Genomic DNA, 15,417 nt, shown 5'->3' on the forward strand with positions numbered 1-15,417 from the left:
CTTTCTCAGTCAGGATGGCCGAGCGGTCCAAGGCGCTGCGCTCAGGTCGCAGTCTCCTCTGGAGGCGTGGGTTCGAATCCCACTTCTGACAAATGGTGTTTTTCACTGTAACCTTCAGTGAGACATGATCTTGGGAAAGAAATGTAAGCACATTGTTACAAGACAGCCCATGACCAAATCCAGTGTCGCAAGCGCTGTGTTGGTTGAATGATAATTGCTAAATGCAGCTGCTGACTTGGTTACTACAAAAAAAAAAGACACAGAAAAACCTACAAGGATCTACACGGTGACTCTGAATAGACCGAGAAAAACAAGTATCTGCAGACTTTTTATTTATTTAGCCCGAACCTGTTCATTTTTTTTCACCTCTATTCTGCCCGGCAACAGTCGAAAAATAGTCATATCGACTAAAGTAAAGCAAAACAACACAAATAACCTGGGTTTGGAACAGTAACATAATATTGTTAATATTGTTTCAAAAAAAGTCATCTTTTTCAATGATGACTGTTTTTTTTCAGTTAATGACACGTACAGCACATGGTTAAAACAAACCTGTTATCTATCCTGGTTCCAAAATACAACATGTAAGCTGCTGAAATGTCGGTTCTCCCAGGTTCCAAAGATTCAAACAATCCGTCATCCACATTTTTGACAGCGTTGGATTCAAAGAGGTGAGCAGAGTGGCGCAGCGGAAGCGTGCTGGGCCCATAACCCAGAGGCCGATGGATCGAAACCATCCTCTGCTAATTGTAAAAGCTTTGGGTCAGTAGGGTCCTTGTCCTTTCCATCATTATTCAGAAGGAAACACGTTCACAAGACTAAGCATCCATTATGGAAAAGGTTAAATTGCTTAACTCTTTAGTGCCAAAGTGGACACTATATTGTGTTTCGCAAGAAGTTTTTGCGAACATTGTTGCAATACCCAGGCTTGACAACTTTTGGGTTTCAATGAACTCCTTTGGGTATCTGGAACCTGTATGACTTATTCAAGTAGGCCAACGAGAGGGCATATCTGTGCTACAATAAGGTACTGCTGTGATTTGAACCCAGGATCTACTGTTTACTAGACAGGCACTTTAACCAACTAAGCCACAGCACCCACTTGAATATTCCTTCTTTTGAAATCAAAGTAGGGGGAGATTCCAGTTTGTTTTACCTGTGGAAGGAGGTAAAACAACCCGGGAAGTGCGAGGGGCTGCTCATTAATGGGTCAGTTCATTAAGGAGCATTTCTGAGTTTTATTTTTCAGGCAAAATGTACTGTAGAATTGTCTTTCTCAGTCAGGATGGCCGAGCGGTCCAAGGCGCTGCGCTCAGGTCGCAGTCTCCTCTGGAGGCGTGGGTTCGAATCCCACTTCTGACAAATGGTGTTTTTCACTGTAACCTTCAGTGAGACATGATCTTGGGAAAGAAATGTAAGCACATTGTTACAAGACAGCCCATGACCAAATCCAGTGTCGCAAGCGCTGTGTTGGTTGAATGATAATTGCTAAATGCAGCTGCTGACTTGGTTACTACAAAAAAAAAAGACACAGAAAAACCTACAAGGATCTACACGGTGACTCTGAATAGACCGAGAAAAACAAGTATCTGCAGACTTTTTATTTATTTAGCCCGAACCTGTTCATTTTTTTTCACCTCTATTCTGCCCGGCAACAGTCGAAAAATAGTCATATCGACTAAAGTAAAGCAAAACAACACAAATAACCTGGGTTTGGAACAGTAACATAATATTGTTAATATTGTTTCAAAAAAAGTCATCTTTTTCAATGATGACTGTTTTTTTTCAGTTAATGACACGTACAGCACATGGTTAAAACAAACCTGTTATCTATCCTGGTTCCAAAATACAACATGTAAGCTGCTGAAATGTCGGTTCTCCCAGGTTCCAAAGATTCAAACAATCCGTCATCCACATTTTTGACAGCGTTGGATTCAAAGAGGTGAGCAGAGTGGCGCAGCGGAAGCGTGCTGGGCCCATAACCCAGAGGCCGATGGATCGAAACCATCCTCTGCTAATTGTAAAAGCTTTGGGTCAGTAGGGTCCTTGTCCTTTCCATCATTATTCAGAAGGAAACACGTTCACAAGACTAAGCATCCATTATGGAAAAGGTTAAATTGCTTAACTCTTTAGTGCCAAAGTGGACACTATATTGTGTTTCGCAAGAAGTTTTTGCGAACATTGTTGCAATACCCAGGCTTGACAACTTTTGGGTTTCAATGAACTCCTTTGGGTATCTGGAACCTGTATGACTTATTCAAGTAGGCCAACGAGAGGGCATATCTGTGCTACAATAAGGTACTGCTGTGATTTGAACCCAGGATCTACTGTTTACTAGACAGGCACTTTAACCAACTAAGCCACAGCACCCACTTGAATATTCCTTCTTTTGAAATCAAAGTAGGGGGAGATTCCAGTTTGTTTTACCTGTGGAAGGAGGTAAAACAACCCGGGAAGTGCGAGGGGCTGCTCATTAATGGGTCAGTTCATTAAGGAGCATTTCTGAGTTTTATTTTTCAGGCAAAATGTACTGTAGAATTGTCTTTCTCAGTCAGGATGGCCGAGCGGTCCAAGGCGCTGCGCTCAGGTCGCAGTCTCCTCTGGAGGCGTGGGTTCGAATCCCACTTCTGACAAATGGTGTTTTTCACTGTAACCTTCAGTGAGACATGATCTTGGGAAAGAAATGTAAGCACATTGTTACAAGACAGCCCATGACCAAATCCAGTGTCGCAAGCGCTGTGTTGGTTGAATGATAATTGCTAAATGCAGCTGCTGACTTGGTTACTACAAAAAAAAAAGACACAGAAAAACCTACAAGGATCTACACGGTGACTCTGAATAGACCGAGAAAAACAAGTATCTGCAGAGTATTTATTTATTTAGCCCGAACCTGTTCATTTTTTTTCACCTCTATTCTGCCCGGCAACAGTCGAAAAATAGTCATATCGACTAAAGTAAAGCAAAACAACACAAATAACCTGGGTTTGGAACAGTAACATAATATTGTTAATATTGTTTCAAAAAAAGTCATCTTTTTCAATGATGACTGTTTTTTTTCAGTTAATGACACGTACAGCACATGGTTAAAACACACCTGTTATCTATCCTGGTTCCAAAATACAACATGTAAGCTGCTGAAATGTCGGTTCTCCCAGGTTCCAAAGATTCAAACAATCCGTCATCCACATTTTTGACAGCGTTGGATTCAAAGAGGTGAGCAGAGTGGCGCAGCGGAAGCGTGCTGGGCCCATAACCCAGAGGCCGATGGATCGAAACCATCCTCTGCTAATTGTAAAAGCTTTGGGTCAGTAGGGTCCTTGTCCTTTCCATCATTATTCAGAAGGAAACACGTTCACAAGACTAAGCATCCATTATGCAAAAGGTTAAATTGCTTAACTCTTTAGTGCCAAAGTGGACACTATATTGTGTTTCGCAAGAAGTTTTTGCGAACATTGTTGCAATACCCAGGCTTGACAACTTTTGGGTTTCAATGAACTCCTTTGGGTATCTGGAACCTGTATGACTTATTCAAGTAGGCCAACGAGAGGGCATATCTGTGCTACAATAAGGTACTGCTGTGATTTGAACCCAGGATCTACTGTTTACTAGACAGGCACTTTAACCAACTAAGCCACAGCACCCACTTGAATATTCCTTCTTTTGAAATCAAAGTAGGGGGAGATTCCAGTTTGTTTTACCTGTGGAAGGAGGTAAAACAACCCGGGAAGTGCGAGGGGCTGCTCATTAATGGGTCAGTTCATTAAGGAGCATTTCTGAGTTTTATTTTTCAGGCAAAATGTACTGTAGAATTGTCTTTCTCAGTCAGGATGGCCGAGCGGTCCAAGGCGCTGCGCTCAGGTCGCAGTCTCCTCTGGAGGCGTGGGTTCGAATCCCACTTCTGACAAATGGTGTTTTTCACTGTAACCTTCAGTGAGACATGATCTTGGGAAAGAAATGTAAGCACATTGTTACAAGACAGCCCATGACCAAATCCAGTGTCGCAAGCGCTGTGTTGGTTGAATGATAATTGCTAAATGCAGCTGCTGACTTGGTTACTACAAAAAAAAAAGACACAGAAAAACCTACAAGGATCTACACGGTGACTCTGAATAGACCGAGAAAAACAAGTATCTGCAGAGTATTTATTTATTTAGCCCGAACCTGTTCATTTTTTTTCACCTCTATTCTGCCCGGCAACAGTCGAAAAATAGTCATATCGACTAAAGTAAAGCAAAACAACACAAATAACCTGGGTTTGGAACAGTAACATAATATTGTTAATATTGTTTCAAAAAAAGTCATCTTTTTCAATGATGACTGTTTTTTTTCAGTTAATGACACGTACAGCACATGGTTAAAACACACCTGTTATCTATCCTGGTTCCAAAATACAACATGTAAGCTGCTGAAATGTCGGTTCTCCCAGGTTCCAAAGATTCAAACAATCCGTCATCCACATTTTTGACAGCGTTGGATTCAAAGAGGTGAGCAGAGTGGCGCAGCGGAAGCGTGCTGGGCCCATAACCCAGAGGCCGATGGATCGAAACCATCCTCTGCTAATTGTAAAAGCTTTGGGTCAGTAGGGTCCTTGTCCTTTCCATCATTATTCAGAAGGAAACACGTTCACAAGACTAAGCATCCATTATGCAAAAGGTTAAATTGCTTAACTCTTTAGTGCCAAAGTGGACACTATATTGTGTTTCGCAAGAAGTTTTTGCGAACATTGTTGCAATACCCAGGCTTGACAACTTTTGGGTTTCAATGAACTCCTTTGGGTATCTGGAACCTGTATGACTTATTCAAGTAGGCCAACGAGAGGGCATATCTGTGCTACAATAAGGTACTGCTGTGATTTGAACCCAGGATCTACTGTTTACTAGACAGGCACTTTAACCAACTAAGCCACAGCACCCACTTGAATATTCCTTCTTTTGAAATCAAAGTAGGGGGAGATTCCAGTTTGTTTTACCTGTGGAAGGAGGTAAAACAACCCGGGAAGTGCGAGGGGCTGCTCATTAATGGGTCAGTTCATTAAGGAGCATTTCTGAGTTTTATTTTTCAGGCAAAATGTACTGTAGAATTGTCTTTCTCAGTCAGGATGGCCGAGCGGTCCAAGGCGCTGCGCTCAGGTCGCAGTCTCCTCTGGAGGCGTGGGTTCGAATCCCACTTCTGACAAATGGTGTTTTTCACTGTAACCTTCAGTGAGACATGATCTTGGGAAAGAAATGTAAGCACATTGTTACAAGACAGCCCATGACCAAATCCAGTGTCGCAAGCGCTGTGTTGGTTGAATGATAATTGCTAAATGCAGCTGCTGACTTGGTTACTACAAAAAAAAAAGACACAGAAAAACCTACAAGGATCTACACGGTGACTCTGAATAGACCGAGAAAAACAAGTATCTGCAGAGTATTTATTTATTTAGCCCGAACCTGTTCATTTTTTTTCACCTCTATTCTGCCCGGCAACAGTCGAAAAATAGTCATATCGACTAAAGTAAAGCAAAACAACACAAATAACCTGGGTTTGGAACAGTAACATAATATTGTTAATATTGTTTCAAAAAAAGTCATCTTTTTCAATGATGACTGTTTTTTTTCAGTTAATGACACGTACAGCACATGGTTAAAACACACCTGTTATCTATCCTGGTTCCAAAATACAACATGTAAGCTGCTGAAATGTCGGTTCTCCCAGGTTCCAAAGATTCAAACAATCCGTCATCCACATTTTTGACAGCGTTGGATTCAAAGAGGTGAGCAGAGTGGCGCAGCGGAAGCGTGCTGGGCCCATAACCCAGAGGCCGATGGATCGAAACCATCCTCTGCTAATTGTAAAAGCTTTGGGTCAGTAGGGTCCTTGTCCTTTCCATCATTATTCAGAAGGAAACACGTTCACAAGACTAAGCATCCATTATGCAAAAGGTTAAATTGCTTAACTCTTTAGTGCCAAAGTGGACACTATATTGTGTTTCGCAAGAAGTTTTTGCGAACATTGTTGCAATACCCAGGCTTGACAACTTTTGGGTTTCAATGAACTCCTTTGGGTATCTGGAACCTGTATGACTTATTCAAGTAGGCCAACGAGAGGGCATATCTGTGCTACAATAAGGTACTGCTGTGATTTGAACCCAGGATCTACTGTTTACTAGACAGGCACTTTAACCAACTAAGCCACAGCACCCACTTGAATATTCCTTCTTTTGAAATCAAAGTAGGGGGAGATTCCAGTTTGTTTTACCTGTGGAAGGAGGTAAAACAACCCGGGAAGTGCGAGGGGCTGCTCATTAATGGGTCAGTTCATTAAGGAGCATTTCTGAGTTTTATTTTTCAGGCAAAATGTACTGTAGAATTGTCTTTCTCAGTCAGGATGGCCGAGCGGTCCAAGGCGCTGCGCTCAGGTCGCAGTCTCCTCTGGAGGCGTGGGTTCGAATCCCACTTCTGACAAATGGTGTTTTTCACTGTAACCTTCAGTGAGACATGATCTTGGGAAAGAAATGTAAGCACATTGTTACAAGACAGCCCATGACCAAATCCAGTGTCGCAAGCGCTGTGTTGGTTGAATGATAATTGCTAAATGCAGCTGCTGACTTGGTTACTACAAAAAAAAAAGACACAGAAAAACCTACAAGGATCTACACGGTGACTCTGAATAGACCGAGAAAAACAAGTATCTGCAGAGTATTTATTTATTTAGCCCGAACCTGTTCATTTTTTTTCACCTCTATTCTGCCCGGCAACAGTCGAAAAATAGTCATATCGACTAAAGTAAAGCAAAACAACACAAATAACCTGGGTTTGGAACAGTAACATAATATTGTTAATATTGTTTCAAAAAAAGTCATCTTTTTCAATGATGACTGTTTTTTTTCAGTTAATGACACGTACAGCACATGGTTAAAACACACCTGTTATCTATCCTGGTTCCAAAATACAACATGTAAGCTGCTGAAATGTCGGTTCTCCCAGGTTCCAAAGATTCAAACAATCCGTCATCCACATTTTTGACAGCGTTGGATTCAAAGAGGTGAGCAGAGTGGCGCAGCGGAAGCGTGCTGGGCCCATAACCCAGAGGCCGATGGATCGAAACCATCCTCTGCTAATTGTAAAAGCTTTGGGTCAGTAGGGTCCTTGTCCTTTCCATCATTATTCAGAAGGAAACACGTTCACAAGACTAAGCATCCATTATGCAAAAGGTTAAATTGCTTAACTCTTTAGTGCCAAAGTGGACACTATATTGTGTTTCGCAAGAAGTTTTTGCGAACATTGTTGCAATACCCAGGCTTGACAACTTTTGGGTTTCAATGAACTCCTTTGGGTATCTGGAACCTGTATGACTTATTCAAGTAGGCCAACGAGAGGGCATATCTGTGCTACAATAAGGTACTGCTGTGATTTGAACCCAGGATCTACTGTTTACTAGACAGGCACTTTAACCAACTAAGCCACAGCACCCACTTGAATATTCCTTCTTTTGAAATCAAAGTAGGGGGAGATTCCAGTTTGTTTTACCTGTGGAAGGAGGTAAAACAACCCGGGAAGTGCGAGGGGCTGCTCATTAATGGGTCAGTTCATTAAGGAGCATTTCTGAGTTTTATTTTTCAGGCAAAATGTACTGTAGAATTGTCTTTCTCAGTCAGGATGGCCGAGCGGTCCAAGGCGCTGCGCTCAGGTCGCAGTCTCCTCTGGAGGCGTGGGTTCGAATCCCACTTCTGACAAATGGTGTTTTTCACTGTAACCTTCAGTGAGACATGATCTTGGGAAAGAAATGTAAGCACATTGTTACAAGACAGCCCATGACCAAATCCAGTGTCGCAAGCGCTGTGTTGGTTGAATGATAATTGCTAAATGCAGCTGCTGACTTGGTTACTACAAAAAAAAAAGACACAGAAAAACCTACAAGGATCTACACGGTGACTCTGAATAGACCGAGAAAAACAAGTATCTGCAGAGTATTTATTTATTTAGCCCGAACCTGTTCATTTTTTTTCACCTCTATTCTGCCCGGCAACAGTCGAAAAATAGTCATATCGACTAAAGTAAAGCAAAACAACACAAATAACCTGGGTTTGGAACAGTAACATAATATTGTTAATATTGTTTCAAAAAAAGTCATCTTTTTCAATGATGACTGTTTTTTTTCAGTTAATGACACGTACAGCACATGGTTAAAACACACCTGTTATCTATCCTGGTTCCAAAATACAACATGTAAGCTGCTGAAATGTCGGTTCTCCCAGGTTCCAAAGATTCAAACAATCCGTCATCCACATTTTTGACAGCGTTGGATTCAAAGAGGTGAGCAGAGTGGCGCAGCGGAAGCGTGCTGGGCCCATAACCCAGAGGCCGATGGATCGAAACCATCCTCTGCTAATTGTAAAAGCTTTGGGTCAGTAGGGTCCTTGTCCTTTCCATCATTATTCAGAAGGAAACACGTTCACAAGACTAAGCATCCATTATGCAAAAGGTTAAATTGCTTAACTCTTTAGTGCCAAAGTGGACACTATATTGTGTTTCGCAAGAAGTTTTTGCGAACATTGTTGCAATACCCAGGCTTGACAACTTTTGGGTTTCAATGAACTCCTTTGGGTATCTGGAACCTGTATGACTTATTCAAGTAGGCCAACGAGAGGGCATATCTGTGCTACAATAAGGTACTGCTGTGATTTGAACCCAGGATCTACTGTTTACTAGACAGGCACTTTAACCAACTAAGCCACAGCACCCACTTGAATATTCCTTCTTTTGAAATCAAAGTAGGGGGAGATTCCAGTTTGTTTTACCTGTGGAAGGAGGTAAAACAACCCGGGAAGTGCGAGGGGCTGCTCATTAATGGGTCAGTTCATTAAGGAGCATTTCTGAGTTTTATTTTTCAGGCAAAATGTACTGTAGAATTGTCTTTCTCAGTCAGGATGGCCGAGCGGTCCAAGGCGCTGCGCTCAGGTCGCAGTCTCCTCTGGAGGCGTGGGTTCGAATCCCACTTCTGACAAATGGTGTTTTTCACTGTAACCTTCAGTGAGACATGATCTTGGGAAAGAAATGTAAGCACATTGTTACAAGACAGCCCATGACCAAATCCAGTGTCGCAAGCGCTGTGTTGGTTGAATGATAATTGCTAAATGCAGCTGCTGACTTGGTTACTACAAAAAAAAAAGACACAGAAAAACCTACAAGGATCTACACGGTGACTCTGAATAGACCGAGAAAAACAAGTATCTGCAGAGTATTTATTTATTTAGCCCGAACCTGTTCATTTTTTTTCACCTCTATTCTGCCCGGCAACAGTCGAAAAATAGTCATATCGACTAAAGTAAAGCAAAACAACACAAATAACCTGGGTTTGGAACAGTAACATAATATTGTTAATATTGTTTCAAAAAAAGTCATCTTTTTCAATGATGACTGTTTTTTTTCAGTTAATGACACGTACAGCACATGGTTAAAACACACCTGTTATCTATCCTGGTTCCAAAATACAACATGTAAGCTGCTGAAATGTCGGTTCTCCCAGGTTCCAAAGATTCAAACAATCCGTCATCCACATTTTTGACAGCGTTGGATTCAAAGAGGTGAGCAGAGTGGCGCAGCGGAAGCGTGCTGGGCCCATAACCCAGAGGCCGATGGATCGAAACCATCCTCTGCTAATTGTAAAAGCTTTGGGTCAGTAGGGTCCTTGTCCTTTCCATCATTATTCAGAAGGAAACACGTTCACAAGACTAAGCATCCATTATGCAAAAGGTTAAATTGCTTAACTCTTTAGTGCCAAAGTGGACACTATATTGTGTTTCGCAAGAAGTTTTTGCGAACATTGTTGCAATACCCAGGCTTGACAACTTTTGGGTTTCAATGAACTCCTTTGGGTATCTGGAACCTGTATGACTTATTCAAGTAGGCCAACGAGAGGGCATATCTGTGCTACAATAAGGTACTGCTGTGATTTGAACCCAGGATCTACTGTTTACTAGACAGGCACTTTAACCAACTAAGCCACAGCACCCACTTGAATATTCCTTCTTTTGAAATCAAAGTAGGGGGAGATTCCAGTTTGTTTTACCTGTGGAAGGAGGTAAAACAACCCGGGAAGTGCGAGGGGCTGCTCATTAATGGGTCAGTTCATTAAGGAGCATTTCTGAGTTTTATTTTTCAGGCAAAATGTACTGTAGAATTGTCTTTCTCAGTCAGGATGGCCGAGCGGTCCAAGGCGCTGCGCTCAGGTCGCAGTCTCCTCTGGAGGCGTGGGTTCGAATCCCACTTCTGACAAATGGTGTTTTTCACTGTAACCTTCAGTGAGACATGATCTTGGGAAAGAAATGTAAGCACATTGTTACAAGACAGCCCATGACCAAATCCAGTGTCGCAAGCGCTGTGTTGGTTGAATGATAATTGCTAAATGCAGCTGCTGACTTGGTTACTACAAAAAAAAAAGACACAGAAAAACCTACAAGGATCTACACGGTGACTCTGAATAGACCGAGAAAAACAAGTATCTGCAGAGTATTTATTTATTTAGCCCGAACCTGTTCATTTTTTTTCACCTCTATTCTGCCCGGCAACAGTCGAAAAATAGTCATATCGACTAAAGTAAAGCAAAACAACACAAATAACCTGGGTTTGGAACAGTAACATAATATTGTTAATATTGTTTCAAAAAAAGTCATCTTTTTCAATGATGACTGTTTTTTTTCAGTTAATGACACGTACAGCACATGGTTAAAACACACCTGTTATCTATCCTGGTTCCAAAATACAACATGTAAGCTGCTGAAATGTCGGTTCTCCCAGGTTCCAAAGATTCAAACAATCCGTCATCCACATTTTTGACAGCGTTGGATTCAAAGAGGTGAGCAGAGTGGCGCAGCGGAAGCGTGCTGGGCCCATAACCCAGAGGCCGATGGATCGAAACCATCCTCTGCTAATTGTAAAAGCTTTGGGTCAGTAGGGTCCTTGTCCTTTCCATCATTATTCAGAAGGAAACACGTTCACAAGACTAAGCATCCATTATGCAAAAGGTTAAATTGCTTAACTCTTTAGTGCCAAAGTGGACACTATATTGTGTTTCGCAAGAAGTTTTTGCGAACATTGTTGCAATACCCAGGCTTGACAACTTTTGGGTTTCAATGAACTCCTTTGGGTATCTGGAACCTGTATGACTTATTCAAGTAGGCCAACGAGAGGGCATATCTGTGCTACAATAAGGTACTGCTGTGATTTGAACCCAGGATCTACTGTTTACTAGACAGGCACTTTAACCAACTAAGCCACAGCACCCACTTGAATATTCCTTCTTTTGAAATCAAAGTAGGGGGAGATTCCAGTTTGTTTTACCTGTGGAAGGAGGTAAAACAACCCGGGAAGTGCGAGGGGCTGCTCATTAATGGGTCAGTTCATTAAGGAGCATTTCTGAGTTTTATTTTTCAGGCAAAATGTACTGTAGAATTGTCTTTCTCAGTCAGGATGGCCGAGCGGTCCAAGGCGCTGCGCTCAGGTCGCAGTCTCCTCTGGAGGCGTGGGTTCGAATCCCACTTCTGACAAATGGTGTTTTTCACTGTAACCTTCAGTGAGACATGATCTTGGGAAAGAAATGTAAGCACATTGTTACAAGACAGCCCATGACCAAATCCAGTGTCGCAAGCGCTGTGTTGGTTGAATGATAATTGCTAAATGCAGCTGCTGACTTGGTTACTACAAAAAAAAAAGACACAGAAAAACCTACAAGGATCTACACGGTGACTCTGAATAGACCGAGAAAAACAAGTATCTGCAGAGTATTTATTTATTTAGCCCGAACCTGTTCATTTTTTTTCACCTCTATTCTGCCCGGCAACAGTCGAAAAATAGTCATATCGACTAAAGTAAAGCAAAACAACACAAATAACCTGGGTTTGGAACAGTAACATAATATTGTTAATATTGTTTCAAAAAAAGTCATCTTTTTCAATGATGACTGTTTTTTTTCAGTTAATGACACGTACAGCACATGGTTAAAACACACCTGTTATCTATCCTGGTTCCAAAATACAACATGTAAGCTGCTGAAATGTCGGTTCTCCCAGGTTCCAAAGATTCAAACAATCCGTCATCCACATTTTTGACAGCGTTGGATTCAAAGAGGTGAGCAGAGTGGCGCAGCGGAAGCGTGCTGGGCCCATAACCCAGAGGCCGATGGATCGAAACCATCCTCTGCTAATTGTAAAAGCTTTGGGTCAGTAGGGTCCTTGTCCTTTCCATCATTATTCAGAAGGAAACACGTTCACAAGACTAAGCATCCATTATGCAAAAGGTTAAATTGCTTAACTCTTTAGTGCCAAAGTGGACACTATATTGTGTTTCGCAAGAAGTTTTTGCGAACATTGTTGCAATACCCAGGCTTGTAAACTTTTGGGTTTCAATGAACTCCTTTGGGTATCTGGAACCTGTATGACTTATTCAAGTAGGCCAACGAGAGGGCATATCTGTGCTACAATAAGGTACTGCTGTGATTTGAACCCAGGATCTACTGTTTACTAGACAGGCACTTTAACCAACTAAGCCACAGCACCCACTTGAATATTCCTTCTTTTGAAATCAAAGTAGGGGGAGATTCCAGTTTGTTTTACCTGTGGAAGGAGGTAAAACAACCCGGGAAGTGCGAGGGGCTGCTCATTAATGGGTCAGTTCATTAAGGAGCATTTCTGAGTTTTATTTTTCAGGCAAAATGTACTGTAGAATTGTCTTTCTCAGTCAGGATGGCCGAGCGGTCCAAGGCGCTGCGCTCAGGTCGCAGTCTCCTCTGGAGGCGTGGGTTCGAATCCCACTTCTGACAAATGGTGTTTTTCACTGTAACCTTCAGTGAGACATGATCTTGGGAAAGAAATGTAAGCACATTGTTACAAGACAGCCCATGACCAAATCCAGTGTCGCAAGCGCTGTGTTGGTTGAATGATAATTGCTAAATGCAGCTGCTGACTTGGTTACTACAAAAAAAAAAGACACAGAAAAACCTACAAGGATCTACACGGTGACTCTGAATAGACCGAGAAAAACAAGTATCTGCAGAGTATTTATTTATTTAGCCCGAACCTGTTCATTTTTTTTCACCTCTATTCTGCCCGGCAACAGTCGAAAAATAGTCATATCGACTAAAGTAAAGCAAAACAACACAAATAACCTGGGTTTGGAACAGTAACATAATATTGTTAATATTGTTTCAAAAAAAGTCATCTTTTTCAATGATGACTGTTTTTTTTCAGTTAATGACACGTACAGCACATGGTTAAAACAAACCTGTTATCTATCCTGGTTCCAAAATACAACATGTAAGCTGCTGAAATGTCGGTTCTCCCAGGTTCCAAAGATTCAAACAATCCGTCATCCACATTTTTGACAGCGTTGGATTCAAAGAGGTGAGCAGAGTGGCGCAGCGGAAGCGTGCTGGGCCCATAACCCAGAGGCCGATGGATCGAAACCATCCTCTGCTAATTGTAAAAGCTTTGGGTCAGTAGGGTCCTTGTCCTTTCCATCATTATTCAGAAGGAAAGACGTTCACAAGACTAAGCATCCATTATGGAAAAGGTTCAATTGCTTAACTCTTTAGTGCCAAAGTGGACACTATATTGTGTTTCGCAAGAAGTTTTTGCGAACATTGTTGCAATACCCAGGCTTGACAACTTTTGGGTTTCAATGAACTCCTTTGGGTATCTGGAACCTGTATGACTTATTCAAGTAGGCCAACGAGAGGGCATATCTGTGCTACAATAAGGTACTGCTGTGATTTGAACCCAGGATCTACTGTTTACTAGACAGGCACTTTAACCAACTAAGCCACAGCACCCACTTGAATATTCCTTCTTTTGAAATCAAAGTAGGGGGAGATTCCAGTTTGTTTTACCTGTGGAAGGAGGTAAAACAACCCGGGAAGTGCGAGGGGCTGCTCATTAATGGGTCAGTTCATTAAGGAGCATTTCTGAGTTTTATTTTTCAGGCAAAATGTACTGTAGAATTGTCTTTCTCAGTCAGGATGGCCGAGCGGTCCAAGGCGCTGCGCTCAGGTCGCAGTCTCCTCTGGAGGCGTGGGTTCGAATCCCACTTCTGACAAATGGTGTTTTTCACTGTAACCTTCAGTGAGACATGATCTTGGGAAAGAAATGTAAGCACATTGTTACAAGACAGCCCATGACCAAATCCAGTGTCGCAAGCGCTGTGTTGGTTGAATGATAATTGCTAAATGCAGCTGCTGACTTGGTTACTACAAAAAAAAAAGACACAGAAAAACCTACAAGGATCTACACGGTGACTCTGAATAGACCGAGAAAAACAAGTATCTGCAGAGTATTTATTTATTTAGCCCGAACCTGTTCATTTTTTTTCACCTCTATTCTGCCCGGCAACAGTCGAAAAATAGTCATATCGACTAAAGTAAAGCAAAACAACACAAATAACCTGGGTTTGGAACAGTAACATAATATTGTTAATATTGTTTCAAAAAAAGTCATCTTTTTCAATGATGACTGTTTTTTTTCAGTTAATGACACGTACAGCACATGGTTAAAACACACCTGTTATCTATCCTGGTTCCAAAATACAACATGTAAGCTGCTGAAATGTCGGTTCTCCCAGGTTCCAAAGATTCAAACAATCCGTCATCCACATTTTTGACAGCGTTGGATTCAAAGAGGTGAGCAGAGTGGCGCAGCGGAAGCGTGCTGGGCCCATAACCCAGAGGCCGATGGATCGAAACCATCCTCTGCTAATTGTAAAAGCTTTGGGTCAGTAGGGTCCTTGTCCTTTCCATCATTATTCAGAAGGAAACACGTTCACAAGACTAAGCATCCATTATGCAAAAGGTTAAATTGCTTAACTCTTTAGTGCCAAAGTGGACACTATATTGTGTTTCGCAAGAAGTTTTTGCGAACATTGTTGCAATACCCAGGCTTGACAACTTTTGGGTTTCAATGAACTCCTTTGGGTATCTGGAACCTGTATGACTTATTCAAGTAGGCCAACGAGAGGGCATATCTGTGCTACAATAAGGTACTGCTGTGATTTGAACCCAGGATCTACTGTTTACTAGACAGGCACTTTAACCAACTAAGCCACAGCACCCACTTGAATATTCCTTCTTTTGAAATCAAAGTAGGGGGAGATTCCAGTTTGTTTTACCTGTGGAAGGAGGTAAAACAACCCGGGAAGTGCGAGGGGCTGCTCATTAATGGGTCAGTTCATTAAGGAGCATTTCTGAGTTTTATTTTTCAGGCAAAATGTACTGTAGAATTGTCTTTCTCAGTCAGGATGGCCGAGCGGTCCAAGGCGCTGCGCTCAGGTCGCAGTCTCCTCTGGAGGCGTGGGTTCGAATCCCACTTCTGACAAATGGTGTTTTTCACTGTAACCTTCAGTGAGACATGATCTTGGGAAAGAAATGTAAGCACATTGTTACAAGACA

Source organism: Notothenia rossii (genome assembly GCF_949606895.1).
Source record: "Notothenia rossii genome assembly, chromosome: 1".
NCBI lineage: Eukaryota > Metazoa > Chordata > Actinopteri > Perciformes > Nototheniidae > Notothenia > Notothenia rossii.